This window comes from Ostrea edulis, chromosome 7 (assembly GCF_947568905.1).
Source record: "Ostrea edulis chromosome 7, xbOstEdul1.1, whole genome shotgun sequence".
NCBI lineage: Eukaryota > Metazoa > Mollusca > Bivalvia > Ostreida > Ostreidae > Ostrea > Ostrea edulis.
The window spans coordinates 44,679,045-44,698,968 of NC_079170.1; the positions used below are offsets into that span (position 1 = coordinate 44,679,045).

General features: G+C 35.3%; 1 pseudogene; it reads left to right on the forward strand.

Moving 5' to 3' along the window:
• The first annotated feature begins 204 nt into the window (after positions 1–204).
• LOC125657083 (uncharacterized) lies at positions 205–19,627 on the forward strand (annotated as a pseudogene).
• Positions 19,628–19,924: the final 297 nt, after the last annotated feature.

A 19,924-nucleotide genomic window follows, 5' to 3' on the forward strand; every position in this document is an offset into this window, starting at 1 on the left:
GATTAGATGACTTTGGAGATGAATATTTCACAAAGAGAGCATTATCGTGATTATTATTTGTTGTCTTAAAAAGTGCTACCCTTATAACCGTCTTTTTGACAGTGTGACATTTAAGACCGGACACGACGAAGTCCAGACCTTTATGATAAAAATTCAAAGTATTTTCAGCAGTATGCCATAGTCAAAGGTTCGACTCACACATCCATGGAGAATGATAGGAATCAACCTCCAAAGACAAAAATCCTATCGGAGAATGGTGGGATTTTCTTTCCCCAACAAAGTACTATCATAATGATAAAAGATCGTACTTGGAGGAATAATCCCATAATTTACAAAAGGATAACTAATCGTATTTGAAATGCTTTAGGAAAGAATCTTCTATATAGTACACTGGTAGGATTAAATACGAAAGATGTGACCGGTCGACAGGGGATGGTTACTCCTTCTAGGCACCTTATCCCGTCTCTGGTATATCCAGAGGTCTGTGTTTACACAACTTTCTATTTTGTATTGCTTATACGCGTTACGAGATTGATCACTGTTCGTTATCTTCATGTGTACAACGATATCATATGTAAAATAAAAAACGGTATATGAAGTATTTGCAAAATTGCTATTTCATTATGTTTTTAGTTGGAGGTTGGGGGAGAGGGGAAGTTACTGGTACATGGATCAGACCCCCGTGAAAAGTAAACATACCCTGACGACCTGTGACATCCGCTGTGAGCCCTATATTCCAATCAGGTAAACGGAGTAAATGCGTAGTCAGAATCAGTGCCAAGAACGACCTAACAATCGGTATAAAACGCGTTAGACAACATTTGACACAATGACATGAGTAGACATGTACAATTGATTGATGTTTCTCTAAAGTGCTAACTCTTGCCTCGATAAGAGATCTTTTGTTACCAATTGCGATAGCTCAGTGGTAGAGTATTAACTTCGTAACCTAGCGGTCTTGAGTTCGAACCCCGATCTTGTCATGGTTGCACCAAACCTAAGGGGTAAACATTGATATCGAGTGCTCATTCGCTAAGCGCTTGGTATTTATATTTGAGAATCACGGGTCTTTCGGAGATGACCTTAAAACGGATGTACGGATGTCCCGTGTCGCGACAGGAGTTTGCACGTGCTAAATGCTGTGAACGCTAAGCATAGGTCTAACTGGTCGGTCCTTCAGCTACAACTGATGACGTTTCAATATCAGTGACTAATTCTCAACAGAACGTAAACAAAGAACCAACAAACCGTTTTTTACGATCATATCCGAAAGAACCATTCATTTCTCAACAAAGTCCACAGTAGGGTGTACGAAGTATACGTTGCACAAGTCGCGAATTTACATTATGCAGATCTGAGATGTACACTGCGCAAATTTTAACCATGTTTTTCTGTTGTTTTTTTTTTTTTTTTTTTTTTTTTTTTTTTTTTTTTTTTTTTACAATGAAATAGAATTGTATGTTCCAAGTAGATGGTGAAGTCATGTGCTATCAATTTTTTCAAATTAGTTCGCTTATCACTATCGTGTAAATCTACATGACATCCTCAGTTGAGATGATGATATGAATTTGCTGTACGTCTTCTAGGTGATGAGATTTCATGTTCAAAGCGATATTGCCACAATGATGAGCAATTTTCCACGTACGATGAGGGTAACGACAGCAACGTTTTATTAAACATAGCTGAACAATGGAGAGGAGCGTGGTGGTATCACTCGGGGCATACGTCCAACTTGAATGGATAACGTGTTAAATATGGTACCAGATATGGTAACAATGACTACGGACAAGGCGTGAACTGATATTTCTTCAGAGGATGGAAAAACTCCTTGTCAGCTGGCCGAATGATGCTTCTTCGTGCCTAAATCGTCTCCATGGACCATTAGGGTTACTGTAAAGTAACTTTTATACGCGTGCGAGAAAATATTGCGATATTTGCGAGAACTCCATCTTTGCGAATATTTCATGTCGCGAACCAGTCTTTGAATGTCCGTCGCAGGCTTTAAAAAGGCTCGATCTCGAAAATTACTCACAGGGAACCATATTACCAAAGGTGAATCGCGAAATAAAGAAACCGCGATTAAAATTTGGTTTACAGTAATCAATTGAAATAATGCATGGACATGAGGCTCTACCGAAGACAGTTTATTGAGTTAACATTTGTTTAGCGCATGAATTGGCATGTCGTAGATTTCCTTTACGTTTCGACTGAGAGGAGCAAGAAACATTACCATCATTTAATTGTTTTTGTTTGTTTGTTCATGTCCCTGGTGATTTTTCACTCATATTCAGACGTCACAGACGTGAATTGCTACAAATCTAGACATATGCTTAGCACTAAGGGCCGTAGCAGCGAGGGTTCTTTATCGTGCTTACGCCTGCCGCAATACAGGACTCCATTTTTAAGGTCAAATACGAAAGACCCGTGACACTCAACTGATTCGATACGCAAGATTTCATCAAGTTCTAAATCGAGGCAGGTTACAGACAAACATGTTGATGGTACAGGAGTTTTAACAGTCTCGTCTAAAGTCAGCATTTTGCAAATTCTATGATATGGGACTTTTTCCGTTATGCTTGTACATATCCATGTTTGCAGATTGACTTTTAGAATTTAAAAGTATTATTCATTCCATAAGAGCCTCCACTAAAACAAAATCAGGTGAATAGATATGTTTAAGAAATAAATATCAAATTGTTTTATTAGATAAAACATATACAGTGTGTTGAAATATACAAAATCAAAGTCCGTTTATGAACATCTGAACAACACTTCATATGTGACAACACGAAAACAATGTGAGGGTGAGGTATCCAATGTAGAGTGAAAAATAATCCGCAAACAACCCTTTATAACAGCAACAAAAACAAATAACTGTACACTCCAACGATTTCAATACAAAATACTTGTAATTGATATATTAGCAAGAATCTAGGTGATCTGTAGTATTTCTACGTTATACCATAAAGATGAGGACACAGAAGAACGTATACTGTTGGAAAATTATTGTGCTTAATCATTTCTCAGTTGATTTAATCATTACGAAGGATATAAGACAAACTTTCAGATATTATGTACCAAAACAATCTTTCATTTTGGATATCCTTTATAAAAGGATGATAATCAAAATACCCATTCCCTCTGGTTGAAATATTATATTCATACAACAAGATGTACTGAAAAACAGGTGGGTGTTCGTTTTACAATATCCTACCTAAAACTCTTGCTATGACCCCCCAATATTTCTTGTAAAAATGGTTGATAATGAGTTTGATACCTACCGTAGTGGAAAATTCGAAAACGAATTTAACAATTTTCTTTCTTTCTCTCTGTAATATAATAATACATCTTTTACTGTTATATATCATTTTCTTTTTCAAAATGTATTGATTACATAAATTTTATAGAAATAAATATTGTAAAAATGAATATCTTTTAATATTGTTTTACAATTTCAATCAAATCGTCATTTCAGTTTTCTTCATCATTTAGTCTCGATCTTCCATACGTTGTGTTCACTTCCCACAAACGTCTGGAATCATGGGATAATTTTTTTCTGAACTCAAAGGGATGCTTATCAAAATTCTGATAAAGATGCTGATTGGCTAGTTCAATAAGGTGATACATGCGCCAATAGAAACTATTTCGAATCAAACTCTAGAGAGATGAAGCATAAATGTGCGGCTAAAAGAAAATCAGAAACATCGTATAGAACATTTGTTTTCCGGAAAAGATATGTTTGAACTCTTCCATGCGCGACTATTATGCAAGTGAAATATGATACCTGGGATGACCCTGATTTGAAGTACAATATTATCAATTAATCTTGATAAAGTGTCGTTTATTTGAGTTTATTAAAGGAATTAATAATTTTCACCAATCACTATTGCAAAAACATTCATTTAATAAAGTCGTTAATCATAATAATGCTTATTAGATCAGCACCATTTAACAGGGACTTTGTTCCACTATAGAAAGGGCCCAGACAAGTGTGTAGTATACACAAACGTCTGGATGATCGAGACTAATAATCATGGTGTTTCTACGATCATCACAAAAGTATGTAGTGATTACACAACCTGTATGAACTCCCATCAATAGACTGATAATGACCATTGACAGAAGTAGTTTTAGAAGTGTGACTCTGTGTGAAAATACAGTATCGTGTTTGTTTTCAAGACATACGATTTAAGTGACCACTGCCTAGCGGAGGTTTAATTTGATCCAATGCAAATCGAGAAAAAATATAAAAAGATGAAAAGGTGAAAATAACAGTGATCGAACTCAAACATACCACACTTAGTGTGTACAAATGAAAATAATGAAGGTAATGAATAGTGATCAATCTCGTAACTCCTATCAGGAAAGCAAAATTAAGAGTTGGACAAACAATGACCCCTGGGCACACCAGAGGTGGGATTAGGTGCTTAGGAGGAGCAAGTATCCCGCTGTGAGCCCTTTATCTCGATCGGGTAAACAGTCAAAATCACCGTGTAAAAAGTGGCCAACAATTGTTATGAAACACTTCAGACAGCATTTGACCCAATGACAAGTGCTATTGATAAACTTGATCGTTATAATGACCATAGAATTTGCGAAATATTGCACTATAAACAAGGCTGTTGAAACCCCAGAAACATCAACTTATTTGTCAGTAGCCTGTCTTGATTTAAAATCTGATCATACGAGGAAAAATCTCTTGTATAACGAATCATTTGGGAGACATAGATAGCATATGCAGGTGATAATGGAATATTGCTTCATAAATAGTGGAATCTAACGATGGACAAGGTGAAGGCATTCCGTTTGTCATGAAGTTCAGTTGTTAGTTTACGGTTAATATCTATGTGCAATAAAATATGTATTTGCCACAATTCTTTCTTGATTCTAAAAGTGATTGCCAAGCTGTTGTGACGATTTAATACATTTAAATACTTGTACTTTTGCAGGACGACGAAGGCGTAAAACATTTCACTTTCCCTATTGAGAGTTAAATACTCTTATACTCCATTCCATCAGTTGAACAAATAGCAAGTTTGTTTACTTAAAATCATCACTTAAATTATCAACAACTTTGGTGAATGCATAACTTATCACTAAACTAATAAATGTCTCTTTTCATTATTTTGTTCCACCATGCTCGTGTTTATTGTACTGCCAGTATTCAATTGTACACTGCCAGACGGACAAAACACTATAAAACAATTAGGAGGCTAAGCTCAAGCAGTTGCAGACAGGAAGATAACAGAGAGCAATATCTCTGTGAGAAACTACTTTTAACTGTCATCGATACTACCCCCCTCCTTAAAAAAAAAATTTGCTATGATTATATAATTCTACACTGTATTTACTTTATACAATGTATGTATTACATGTCTACCTAAGCAGACATGATCGATAAAAAATATCATACATGTGTGGTAGTATTGAAGCTTAGTATGCTTTTATCTTAGCTACAAGATTCATCAAAATAAAATGAACTAATTTGAATATATTTCCATTATCTTTCCTGTTATACATACATCGAGGAACTGTACATACACTGCCCATCGTAAATAAGTATAGACTCACCAAAATAAGTTAATTGCACAGAAAAAGGGTTACATAATAGATACAGGTCTTTTGATGCAAAATACACAATTCTTGAACTGTAACAGGGACAGAGAGAATGCAACGGACCAAAAAGGGATTCAAACCCGGGCCCCCTGAATCTCTAGTGAGGTGCTCTTACCAACTAAGCTATCTGGCCACCGGCTATCAAACCTGGCTGACCGATACATTCCTCACTCCTTCAATGTCTTCACACTTGAAGACACCAACCCAGGATCTTAATCCCCTAGCATGAATTTTCACCTGTCAAGAACTGGTCACGGCACCAAATGTAATAGGAAAGGAGAAAATACAACGGACCAGACCGGGATTCGAACCCGGGCCCCCTGAATCTTTATTTAGGTGCTCTACTAACTGAGCTATCTGGCCACTGGCGATCGAACCCGCTGACCTCTACACGTATAAATAGCTATAGATATATGTATGTCAAAGACACTGTAATGTATTCTTTAAATACATTACCTGATTCGTCATTTAGGATCTCTAAATTGAATTCTTCTGCAAATTTACATAGTCTTAACAAATGACCTTTCGTATAAAAGTGGCATGTAACTCCTCGATCCTGTAAAGTTGCTTTAGATCTGGTACTTTAAAACTCTTGACATTCATTGAAAACCGGATGTTGATGTGTCCGTATCGATTGCAGAGTAAATGTTACAATCATGACGGAATACAGTAAATCGAAAATGAATTTCATGTTTTCGAAAACAAGTCACCAATTATTGCATTGGAAAAGGTTCTAATATAAATGTTCCTTCCTAGAGAGTGCTGAGTAGAATCTTGAAAATGATTTTCCTACTTTTATTTCTATCAACTCCGCAATTTTGCATCTCGTATTCTGGTCAATTTGTATATCGCGGGAACATCTCTTATTCTGACAGGTCTCTGTTGATATCAGAGTTAGCACCAGGAATTACAGACGTATCCCTTCCCTATTGTGCTGCTGAATGTCACAGCGATTTGGACTGTAATGCTGTAGACATGTGTTCATCTGCGACAGGAAATGTCTGTCGATTGAGTCGTAAAATAACAACGTCCCTGACTACTGGAAAGGATACTTGCTCTCGTTATGAATTGGTAAGAATTGATATTGCAAAACCGTTTAAACAGAGTACCAAGTAGTCAGAAAAAATATATATTGCAAAAGAGTTTAAACAAAGTACCTTGGTAAAAATGCATGTGAGTTACAGGTCTTGAATCAGTGTTTTCTTGTCAATAAGATATTTACAGTCAATCAGTCCGTTTGAATAGTATGAAGATAGTCACCTAAAGATTGGTAAAGTTCATATTAAACATGTTGAACATTGTACAGCCTGTTATGTGTATATCCAATATCATTTCGCTGCAAAAATCTTATTAAGGCGTCGTGACAATAATTCACAAATTTTGTTCATATAAAAGTTATACACGATACCACTCTTGATTCACGTTTACCTTTCCTCAACAGAGAATTCAAAGTCTACATCATATTCGCACAAAATTTTATTATATTCCATTGAGAAATACGTTATTTGAAGAAGCCGAAGCGAGTCCATACTTTGATTTTTCAAAAGTAGAATAGAGACTGAACTCTATGATTATGGATGTTTTCCATCACAGGCTCTTTAACCAAAGCGGGTTATCGATGGTATTACTTCCGAATCATGCCGCTAGGTATTTAAACTCAGTTACTAACAAAGGAATAGATGCCGTAAACATAAGCAACATTCTTCGTCATAAAAAGTTTAGCCATGTATTTCAACACAATTCAAGTTCAAGTCTACACCCTGTATTTTCTGCAAATATACCTGTAATATTGAATCCGAACCTTTTCATTATAAATGTGGTGCCTAGATATAGAAGATCTTATCCTTAACTCATCTACGTGTTCTTGTTCTTCGTCTTCTTTCAACTATAGATAGTCCGGCTGGACATGTAATTACTGTTGATGTCGATATAGTTGAAAATGAGGACCTAAAATCACTTATATTTAAAACGTCCTAAATTCAAAGAACCTTGGTCTTTCAATTGGCACTAGAACTTTATCTCAATTATGAATGTTGTAGACTATTATAACAGACGATGGGATTAATATTAGAAAGAATTTATTACCTTGTCAGATTGGATTAGAAGTATAAGAGGAACATCAAAATTCCGAATTAGACACATCAAAACAATAGTACATGTCATCTATCCTTATCTGTTAACAAACAAGAAGTGACCAAAGAAATGTATAGATTTATTTGATCAAAATATAGGACTCACGGTGGGTGTGATCGGTTGACAGGGGATCCTTACTCCTCCTAGGCACTTGATTCAACCTCTGGTATATCCAGAGGTCTGTGTTTGCCCGACTGTCTATTTTGTATTGCTTATAGGATTGAAAAGATTGATCACTGTTCGTTATGTTTACCTTTCATAGACAGCTATCACTTACTTTAAGTACCGATCAGACAATATCATGCACACGACTTAAATTTGCTAATTCATTTTAGTGTACATTGGAAACCCATCATTTGTGACATCATCACATGACGTGTGGTAGAAAACTTGCGTCATATAATCAACTGTGTTAACACTGTTTTGTTCTATATCGATATAATGTGGATTGCTGCCTTACGAATTTATTCTTATTGGCATTGGAACACCTAGTCTGACTTTGTTTTCAACTAACATGCGAGAAGGCATGGTAATTACGCAAATCAACATAAAGCTGACAATCATAAAATGCATTTTATGTCCATTTTGATGAATATTATCATCTTTAACAGGAAAACTCGTGTGGATGGGGTTCCTACTTTGATCGACGTAAGAATATTTGCCAGTGCGTTATAGGTAAGGAAATATTGTGTTTTTTTTTTTTACGTCCAGTTGAAAAGTTTTCAATCATATTGAGACGTCACCAGCTGTAGATGAAGTACCACTTTAGACCTATGCTTAGCGCTCAGGGTCGTGGCATTAAGGGTGCTTTAGCGTTACACAGTCTGCGGCCACACGGAACCTCCGTTTTTAAGGTCATACCCAAAAGACCCGTGATTCTCACTTATAAATGCCAAACGTTTGGCGAATATATATATATATATATATATATATATATATAAAGCACTAAAATGACCTACGGCACAACCAGATTGTCAAATTTTCGGGAGGACCTGTCCCTTCTTCAAGACAAATGAAAATAATTACATAATGTGACCAATATTAATAGAAAATGATAACCAAACAAAAACCCAACCAAAACCTACATATAGATATACCTAGCACTGCAACTATACTAATCTACAAACGTATTTACACCGCAGACTACATGTTTGTGGTTTTTAGACTTGCCAATTAATGTAAAAAGCGGAGCGAAAAAGTACATGTCCTATTTGTCCAATGAGCTGATCCAGAATATACGAAGTAGTAACAATAAACTTAATCAATCTTAGGTGGAACGGGTTAACCACCAGTCGGAATGTCCTCTACTAGTCTTCCTTGACCCTTTCTAGCACCATACTTGTTATCAGATCCTCGAAGTTTCGTGCTTTCGCTAATGTCTTGACATGGTATCTTCTGAAATACTTGTATTTGATAGATTATTTCTGGAGAAAGATTGTGGAGAGCTATTTTTGTTGTCAAATCAAACAGTAGGTACAAAAATGTATGCTATGGATGTTTAATGACAGATACAAGTAAAAACAATTCAATGACGAATTTTCACATCAGGAACGTAAAATCAGAGTACCCTTTTTTGATATATCTATATGCAAAGCTTGTTATTTTCACATATATAGTAAGATATATTGACCGATAGTGGTCGCACCCCTTAGTAGTTAGGAATAATGGGAATGTAAGCTTGCACCAATGAAGTATATCAGTGTAAAAATATACCCCACCATAGGATTGTTAAAGTTTGGTTAAAAATCCATCTTTAGGGCCTTTTTGTGGTATTCTTTATATTTACTGATCAAGACTGTTAGACAAGTGGGATATCTACTACTTCGCTTGATCCCACCCCTACCCCCTAATAACGATTCTATTTGACTCGACATGTCATTATTCCATCATTCTAAATCATTATGTCTATAAGAATTTTTTTATTTTAACCAGGGTACAATTTTCTTGTTCCCCACTACACACTTCAAGAATTCTTTACCATGAAATCAAGTCCGTGCATTCAAGCTATCCGCTCCCTTTAGCTCCCAAAGCCAAGAAATAAACAAATAAAAACCTAAAAAAAACCCACTTAGATATGAAAGGTGAAGATAACGAACAGTGAATGATTTCATAACTCCTATAAGGAATGCAAAATAGAGATTTGGGCTAACATGGACCCCTGGATATATGAGAGGTGGGATCAGGTGCCTAGGAGGAGTAAGATCCCCTGTCGACCGGTCACACACGCCGTGAGCCTTAGGTATTGGTCAGGAAAACGGAGTTATCCGTAATCAAAATCAATGTGCCAAGAACGGCCTAACAATCGGTATGAAACAAGTCAGACAACTTTTAACCCAATACTAGGTTGTACTGGCAAACTAGATCGTTATAACGGCCATGTACTTTACAAAATGCTGACTTAAAACGATGCCTTTGACATCCCTCCACCATCAATTTGTTTGTCAGTAGCCTGTCTCGATTTAAAAACTGATCATACGCAAACAAACTTCCCACGTATCGAATCAGTTGAAATATATACACACCATATGCAGGAGATCATGGAACATTGCTACATAAATATAGGAAGTTGATACCTCAAACACACGAATTTTATGTCTTGCATCTATTTTCTAGACATCAAGGTCAATCGGTGTATTACAAGACACCCCATACGAACTGACCCTCCACCCCCACCCCCAATAGACAGCTAAAGTTTTAGGAACTTAGTTTTACCTTTAATGTCAACACTACCTGTATTTTTGGCAGGTACATCAAATAAAACAGATCTGCTTCAGATCATCAATGAGAATTACAACGCATAGATTTTGAACATGGTTTTAAAGCATGAAAACAGTAATTTAAAGGAATTGAAAAATGAAAGAACAAACAGAATTATAACATATTTTTTATTGAATATATTCAATTTCATTGCATCAGAGTAGAACTGAAACAAATAACCCATCAAAATGTTGATTCATGAATTATTGTCTTCCCGAAAGTAAGTCCTGGTCGTTATGTCCGATGTGCATTGACCTCGGAGGTCACATCGGAGGTCACCAGTTTGGAATAATGCGGAAGAGAGTAACTGCGCAAGTGTCAGATTTGTAAACAATGTAGTATGCCAATCTTATGCTAAATTCATTTTTCATTTGAGTAGTACATTTGCGTATTCAATACCTAAAGTCATCCATGAAACGATGTAATGTTTAAAAACAAACATAATGTGTAGCTACTCACGTCTGTATCCATCTTTGTATATCCTCGGTCTCAGTGCAACCCAATGTTCGGCAATCAACGTTCCGGTGTCCGGGTATATGACGGTTTTGTATGAGGCTATGACGCTTTATACGAAACGCCCATTGTAGACATGCTCTCAAGCAATATTCCCGTGTTGATTTCACTGAAATTTTCACCAGATTTTAAGGATTATATTAATTATATCGATAATTGTGAATTGGTGCATACTTGGATAGTTGAAAAATACTGCCAGTAACATCTAGGTTTATTTTATATACCAAAAAAATAAGACCACCAGGTCATGCAAAACTAAACAAATATACATATGATATACACATTACATTTCCTCCAGCGGGCTTGAACATAGGGCATATACCGCACGTTAAAGCATATTTCAATAATCTAGAACGTAAATTGATGAATAGTTACTGTTATATAATATACAGACATATGAATTTCTAATTTGAAATTATAAGACATGAATGAATTCTTTATTTCTTTCAGATTGCGAATGTGATGCCGTTACACCCTCTATCGGTAGCGTGATGACTCACACTGTGACATTAGATGGTCAAATGTTCTTCGCTAACTGCATGAACTCGAGTGGGCATATTTGGACGGTAATTATGTAAAGAAAAACACGCCAAATCTGATATAGTACTTCACTATAAACTATTTCTTAACAGTGAATAATGAAAGGCGAAAATGACAAACAGAGATCCATCTCATAACTCTTATATGGAATTCAAAATAAGGAGTTGGGACACACAGACCCCTGGATATACTAGAAGTGGGATCACGTGTCTAGGAGGAGTAAGAATCTCTAGTCGACAGGTCACACCCGCTATGACCCATATGTATTAATCAGGTATACGGAGAACATATAATTCGTTGTCAAAATCAGTGTGTCAAGAACGGCGTAGCAATCGGTATGAAACACGCCGCTGTACTTATAATTGCTTACAAATGCTTACTCCTACTAGACATCTGAGCGCACCTCTGGTGTATCCAGGGCTCAGTGTTTGTCCAACGCTCTATTTTGTATTGCTTATATGGGGTATACTCATCGGTTTTGGGATATGTTTTAGTATACAAATGCTCGTAGTTGTATGATGAAAATATGGCAAAGCCGAAAATGTTATCATTTATACTGACATCAGTTTCATAATAACAAATTTGGTTAGATGATTCAGCGAAGAGTTGACGGATCTGTAAACTTCTAAAGAGGTTGGGCGGAATATAAAAGTGGATTTGGTGACCTCAACTGAGAGTTTTGGATAGGTGAGTACATTGTTGTTTTAATGTTTACTTTTTAACTTCAGTTTTCAAAATGTATTTGAAATTTACATATATTACGATTTAAATTCATTCAAGATTGTCCTCTTTAAAACAATTTAGATGTGCCGCTGCTGATATTGTCGTCATGTGCTGAATGCCAAATGAATCGTTTTAAAATACTCTTGTAAACGTAATACGGTCTGTTATAGGATAACACTTTGATGATACGGGTAGGAATGAAAAAAAGTCTCTCTATTTTGTATTGCTTTCTAGAGGTTATGGGTTGCTGCATAATTCCTGAATTTTATTTGTGTAGAACTGTGTTTTACAATATAGCGAGAGTTTAGTAACCTGCTTTCCCTTAATGAATACTTCCTTGTGGACAGAAAATTTTGTTCGTCTCATCAGCCGTTTGGCCTCCGACGTTCTCTTTTGGCAGAATGAACATAGTCTGTAAACCATGGGTTTTTTGGACATAAAGTGATCTTTGATATCCAAACGTCTTCTACAGAGTGCCGCACTTACAATATATATAATCTTTTAATATTTAAAGAAAATTTTACTTCTAGAAAGTATACGGTACGAGAAAACAGATTTATTATGCGACATCAGATGTTCAATTTTGCACCACGGAGGGTATGCATGTTTCTGAAAAAATTCTTGTTTATATTTGCCTTCTGCTCTCATTTCTGTCGAAATCCCCATATGTTGAAATAGAGGTACTATATTGACATCTTTCAAACATTACTCTAAGATAGAATGTCAAGACATTTCCAAAACCTCGGTGGTCATATGTCAACATATAACACAGATTAGACATGTAATATATAAAAGTACACTATCTAAAAGTTTTATGAGAGTATCATCATTGAAAAAAAATTAATACATTTTATTGTTTAATATACAAGAGTTGATGAACTACAAACGCTTCACGCCGACAAACTATATGAAACGCACCAGCGTTTCATTAGGTATATGCTGGAGTAAAGCGTTGCAGTTCATACCTCGTGTATTTTCAATTATTTTTTTTCTTAATGCTCCCTTCAAAAAGAGGGGACAGAACTTTGTACCGGTCGGTTAGCAGATCATATGACGTCCGCTCAATAGCTTGAGAACCACTCACTTGATATTTTATATGCTGGTTATGAGTAGAAGAGGATTCTATTGATTTTCAGGTCAAAACATCAATTCTCTCTTGGCACAGAAAGAGACTATCCGCTCAATATTTTGAGAACTTTTCCTCAACAGACATCAACCTTGGTACATAGATACATCGTACAGAATAGGTGACCCTTTTGAGTTTGAGGTCAAATAGATATCATGAGAACCCTTTGCTTGACAGATATCAAACGTAGTGCACTGGTACATCATAAGGGATCTGACCGCTATTAATCTTGTGTTTACCTGGTCAAAGGTGTATGGTCAAACTGGACATAGTGATGTCTTCTATATTTAAGAATGATTTGCTTGATTGACACAAAAATTGGTACACTGGTATATAGAGGATAGATGATTCCTATTGAATTTTAAGTCAAATGATCAAAGGTCAATAGTCAATCCACTCTAGACATAGGGATATATCTGCTCAATGTCTTGAATGGTTTTGGGCCTACTGTCAACTAAATTATGCACGTGTATGATTCTTTTAAATTTGACACCACGGAGGGTATGCATGTTTCTGAAAAAATTCTTGTTTATATTTGCCTTCTGCTCTCATTTCCGTCGAAATCCCCATATGTTGAAATAGAGGTACTATATCTATTAAGAATCATACCCACAGTGTTCACAACTACATCCCATTTATAAGGAAAATACTATCATTACTATTTATAAAGATATCAAAGGCAAAAACCATTGGAAATCTACACAGAGTGGAAATAAAGTTTTGATGAAATCTCAACCACATCGGCTAGAATAGGAGCACGGTCGTTGTTTCAAGTTTTCATATTATAACAGTTGGAGCCCGGATGGGTAACAAAAGTTGCTTAAAGTGTAAAGTTGAATATATATCATATAATATATTCGAAATAGTTTAAAATCTTCTCATGTTTTGTCATTCATGATGACAAGTGAATATGATGAACAGTGATCAATCTCTCAAATTCTATAAACGATACAAAATAAAGAAAGGGGCAGACATCACGTTTTAATAAAAATGAAGAAAGAAAATAGAGGTACACTGTAATGTGAAGATACATAGAAGTATTACATGTACATACACCTGCCATTATCCTGTTAGTGAGATCTACGAAAACTCCATGAAGTTATATATCAGCATACAAATATCGGAATAAACCGAGAACAATGATACAGAAATCGAGATAAAATGAAAACGATATAATCTGTATATAAAAATGCTTATTTACTTGAACATGGGAATGCCATTTAGTGTTTATGGTAAGGTAAGCAATTGGAAATGACAAATTCCTTTTATTCTAATCGCTATGTCCAACTGAATTTTAGGGCTAGAAAACATCCGGGCTCTGGTTAACAATGGCTACACAGTTCTTCGTGTGGAATTGGAGGAATCAAACACGACTGTCTATGCAGAGTATGGCAGTTTTTATATATCAGGAGAAGATGACAAATATCGGATCCAAGTAGCACGTTATAGCGGAACTGCTGGTAAACTCTGAAACACAATATTCACATCGTCTTTTAATTGAGAATCAAGAAAACAAAGTTTTGTAGATTTCTAGTAGAAATGTTGCGAAAAAGTTATAAACGTCGCGCATGTCCTTAAAGGACACATTGCATTTCTCTAAACTTTTTAATTTTTTCAGCAAAATTAAATCATATCACGCCTAAAACTACTTTACATGTGTTTTAGATGAAACAGTTTGCGTAGTTTTCGAGTTTGAAAGCGATGAAATTCAAATCTTGCAATATGCATATTTTTTGATATTTTACGCGCCATTATCTGTGACGTCATATGTGACCTCGAGCAAGAAGATTTGAAAACAGTTGTTAACCATTTCATGAACATATTATATTTAATTGACAAAAAAAAAAAAAAAAAAAAAAAAAAACCCAACCGATTATCACATTAACGGCTTGTAAATAGCACTACATAAGGGTGTTTTGTGTCGTTTAAGGGTGTACCTGCTGTCAGTAGAGAGCGTTTATTTCATTCAATTTTCCAAGGAAGGTATGAGGTTTTGAAAATACGTGAATGTTTTTTGTCGGCACGACGACTTTGCCATAGAAAACCCAAGTAGCATTTGTCCCTGTATTTGGACAAAGACGCAGATAAACTGCGAAAAAATGGTTCTATCGAAGATAAGCACTGTTACAGGATTTCACGTGTTTTATGACCGAAATTAGTATATATTATATATTGCATACATTTCCTCAGGATCTTTAGCCCGTGTTTTAATACAGTCAGATTTATAATAAAATATCAGAAGTTACTTGTTCAATATCATTGTAGTACATTCAGCGAGGAAAGTTCTGCCACGATGTACGTCTATGTATGTCTGACTGTCACCTCTGGATTCTGAAAATGTCCATATCCTTCGATTGGCGAGTAAAATTTAACCCAACCTGTACTTGTAAATGAGAGGCCACTGGCAGATTTCCAGCTGTATGCCCACAAATACAAGTATAACCATAAAGAAATTCGTCGTCACAAACCATCTTTAAACTGACATTTAGACATGCAATGTTTTGAAAATAAAATAACTTATAATTGAACGCCCTGAATTTATAGTCAGCAAGAGTATGTACCTGTAAATACAGCCATTTTGAGTAAAATATTTGGAGTTTTAATTAAATTATTTTGTAAATTTGTGGCGAAAAGGGGGGTCTAAATCTGTCATTGCAATTTCTGTTATGACACTAAACGTGCCTATACATAATCAAGTAGATTGCAATGGGGCTAAAACGAATAAAAGAGGGAAGATACAGAGACGTCAAAAGCATTCTATTGGGGGATTAAACTTACCTATCCACCAGAGAGTACATTTGAAAATATGCCCCCCCCCCTGTATCACACAGGTCTATGATAAAAAAATTATATCAGTCTAGCAATATTAAACAAAATTAATACGCGGGTATGTTAAGGCAGGTCATGCTTCATTTATGCACGTAGACTGCATAATTTTTTAAAATTTGTCTTGCATAGAGAGAGGGAGCTACTAACTCTTAAAAACTATTTTGGTTGTTTACATGAGAACATTTTGTATTATAACAACATGACAAACATGCGCTTCCGTATGACGTCATAACATGACTGTTATAAATAGATCATGGGTGTACCTTAATAGAAAATGTAAAAGTAACACATTATCCCAAGGTTTAAATATTGGTCTAACTGGCGATAATGAAGGTAAAATACCCATATTATATCATAATTACTGATAGAATCCCACCATTTTCAATAAGAAATAATTATTGAACATTTAAACACGAAACCATCTAGCCCATGTTTACATTTTGCACTGATGCTATGTAGTTTCTTTAAAAGTCTTCTTAACAGACGATTCTATCAGTAATTGCCGTGCACATTAGTTTATGACCTTTCAAACGGTGTATAAATATTCTCTGAAAGTATGCGGCCTAATGTGCTACTTTTGCAGTTATATTTCAGTGTGTGACAGAGGAAAATCGGATCGACATGCTAAATGGAATGCTTTCTCCGTCAAACAAAATTGTCAATGAATCATATCAACATACCTTCTTAATATCAATAAATTTTCAGCGTTTCACATGTATATTTCATATATCCCATTTCATATATTTCAAATACTCCACATTTTGTCGATATTAGCATGGCACACATAAACAAATTCCTTGCATGTGTCAACGTCACTCGATGTATAGTCATGACGTCATCAATTTACTTTCATATTGATCAGACAGAAATTACACAACAGCGGTATAGCATTTCGAATTTCGTTGGATCTTAGTAGCTGCATGGTTTATTTTATGCATAAATAAAACTTAAATAAAAAATAAAATCGGAATTTAATATATACTTAGTGATATATTTATTTCAATTATGACGTCACATAGTTCGCGGATTTTATCCTAGTAAAAAAATTCATAGCCTGCCTTAACGTACCCGCGTAAATGTTTTTTTATTTAGTTACCTATTTTACTGCATTTTAAACATATCAGTTGATATTAACAATCCTAGCTTCATGTTGCAGTGTACAAAATGATTTGCACGTCCAGGTACTTTGGAGAAAGTTACCCAAAGATTGCAATCTGGTTTATTTTTGAAAGAGTCGATTGGTATTGGTGGAATAATTTTAGCCCTGATAAAACGATGAGAGCGTTGATTTCCTAATTTAATTGATTTTTTCTTATTTTGGAAAGAGGGGGTGGGGAGGGGGAGGGGGAGGCATGTTATGCAAGATCTTTGCACCACAGGCACTCGACGTTTTAAATATCTATAATAAAAAAATTGCCTACAAAATAATTATGTCAGTCATTATTGGAGACATATGTAAACAAATCAATGTCTGCGTGATTTCCAATTTAATTTTTACCCCTCCCCCGAAAAATCACACCCGACTCGATCAAGAAATTCTTTTTTGTTTCCATTAACATTTTCTTACTCTCTCGTACAAATGATTTCAACTGTTCTCGATTTTGAACAGCACCCATATCAATATAACTATATATATGATATATGCGCAGTCTGACTGTGTTACTACCCAGAAGTTGTCATATTCACACTAAATGTAAGAATACAAAGAGAGATAACTCATGTTTTTCGGAAAGGCCTATATCATTACTAAATAGTGTTTAGACAGCGATTCCTTGTAAACATTATTTACTTGCAAATGCAGATTTCATACTCGCTTTCCTCGCTACATTTCGATCGCTATTTGTATGCACTGGTGGCTAAAAGATATAAGAAATTTATCAACATCGAAATAAATGTTATTCATAGTAAATAAATCAGGCCCCTAAAGCATGAGTTTTTAAAAATAAATAACGCTACCTTTAGAACAAGTTGATCGACGGAGGTCGCATATGACGTCACTGTACCACGTGACTACCTAACTAATTAACTAGGCTTTTTGAAATCAGAGCTTATATTTAAGTCCGTATTGTGGCTAATGATCGCAATATTTCGGTGAAAGAACTATTACAATTATTTTCTATAAGCATACGGAAGGCAAAATGCATATAATTTTGTATACTTTGAACACATGAGATGTGTCCTTTAACTACTAAACTTGATGGAAAAGATCCTTCTATCTGTTGTATGATATTAATTCATGCTTGTTTTTTTATCAAATCATAGACCCCTGTTTCTTTTTCATTGCTATAACAGGGTTACGAGGTTTACCATTGAACAAAATGAGAACAATAATACATTGTTTATCAAGAACAACATACATATAATTATATTGAGTGAAAGGGACACGGAAATATATCTTTCCTCGTGACAGAAAAGGTTCACTTGAATGTAACAGAAAACCTAGGGATGTCACTCCAGCGTCACCCTTTCGTACATTTTTGTAAAAGGTCCAATATCTTTAAAACTATTGCGATCACTAGCCCTAGACTATATATTTCTTAGCGGCATGGATAGTTCAATGGTATACACCAGAAATTATTTGGGGCTATCTCTTAACCATATCATGTCTGAAATGTTTCATTATCTTGAAATTATATACTTCAATGTTCCTAATGCGAAAAATACGTCAATACAATATACATGGTATACAATATGTGGTGAAAAGACATTTTTTTAGTTCTGAGCTTTAGTAAATTTTAAAAAAAGGTGCTGTGGATTATTGAAAACTAGGCCTATTATTCAAGCGAGGGTTGTAATACATAGGTTTATTGTTTAATGTCGCGCAGTTTATCTTGTATTTAGTCATTCTACAAATGTTACTGCACGTATTGCAATTTTGTATTCTAATACAGAATTGTCCTTTACTGACCTTGTCAATGAAAAAAAATCTTTAATTTTATTTTTTAGAAAATCTGAATTTATCATGAATTCCAAGTAGACTATGGTTATGCGTCATCATATTGTTTCAAATTCTTTTGCTCATCACTATCGTATAATGTACATTTTACTTACTAAAAATATCGTCAGTTATGGTGATGATGTAAATTTGCTGCATGTTTTCTAGGTGACGGAATTTCATGTTCACATAAATTCTGCCACAATAACGCGCAATTCTCCACTTATGATAATGACAACGACAACGACCTCCTGGAAACCCATGCTCAAACATGGAGAGGAGCGTGGTGGTATCACGCAGGGCATATGTCCAACCTGAATGGAGAGTATGGTAACAACAACCACGGAGAAGGCGTGAACTGGTATTCCTTCAAAGGATGGGCAAACTCTCTGTCGGCTACCCGGATGATGCTTCGCCGTGCCTATATCGTCTGTATGGACAATCAAAGTTTATAGATTGAAATAATGCGCGGACATAACGCTGTACCGGAAATACTTTATTGGAGAACATGGCACAGTACTGAAGACACTATATTTGACAAGCATTTGTTGAGCGACTGATTTGGTATTTTACAGATTTCCATTACGTTTCCACTGTAAATTTGATATATGATTAAAAAAGGCACGAACAATTCTGATCATTTGAGTGTTGTTGTTTGTTCCTTTGTTTGTTTGGTTGGTTTATGTCCCTCCAGAAATATTCACTCACGTCACCAGCTGTAGGTGAAATATCACAGTTTTAGGCCTAAAAAT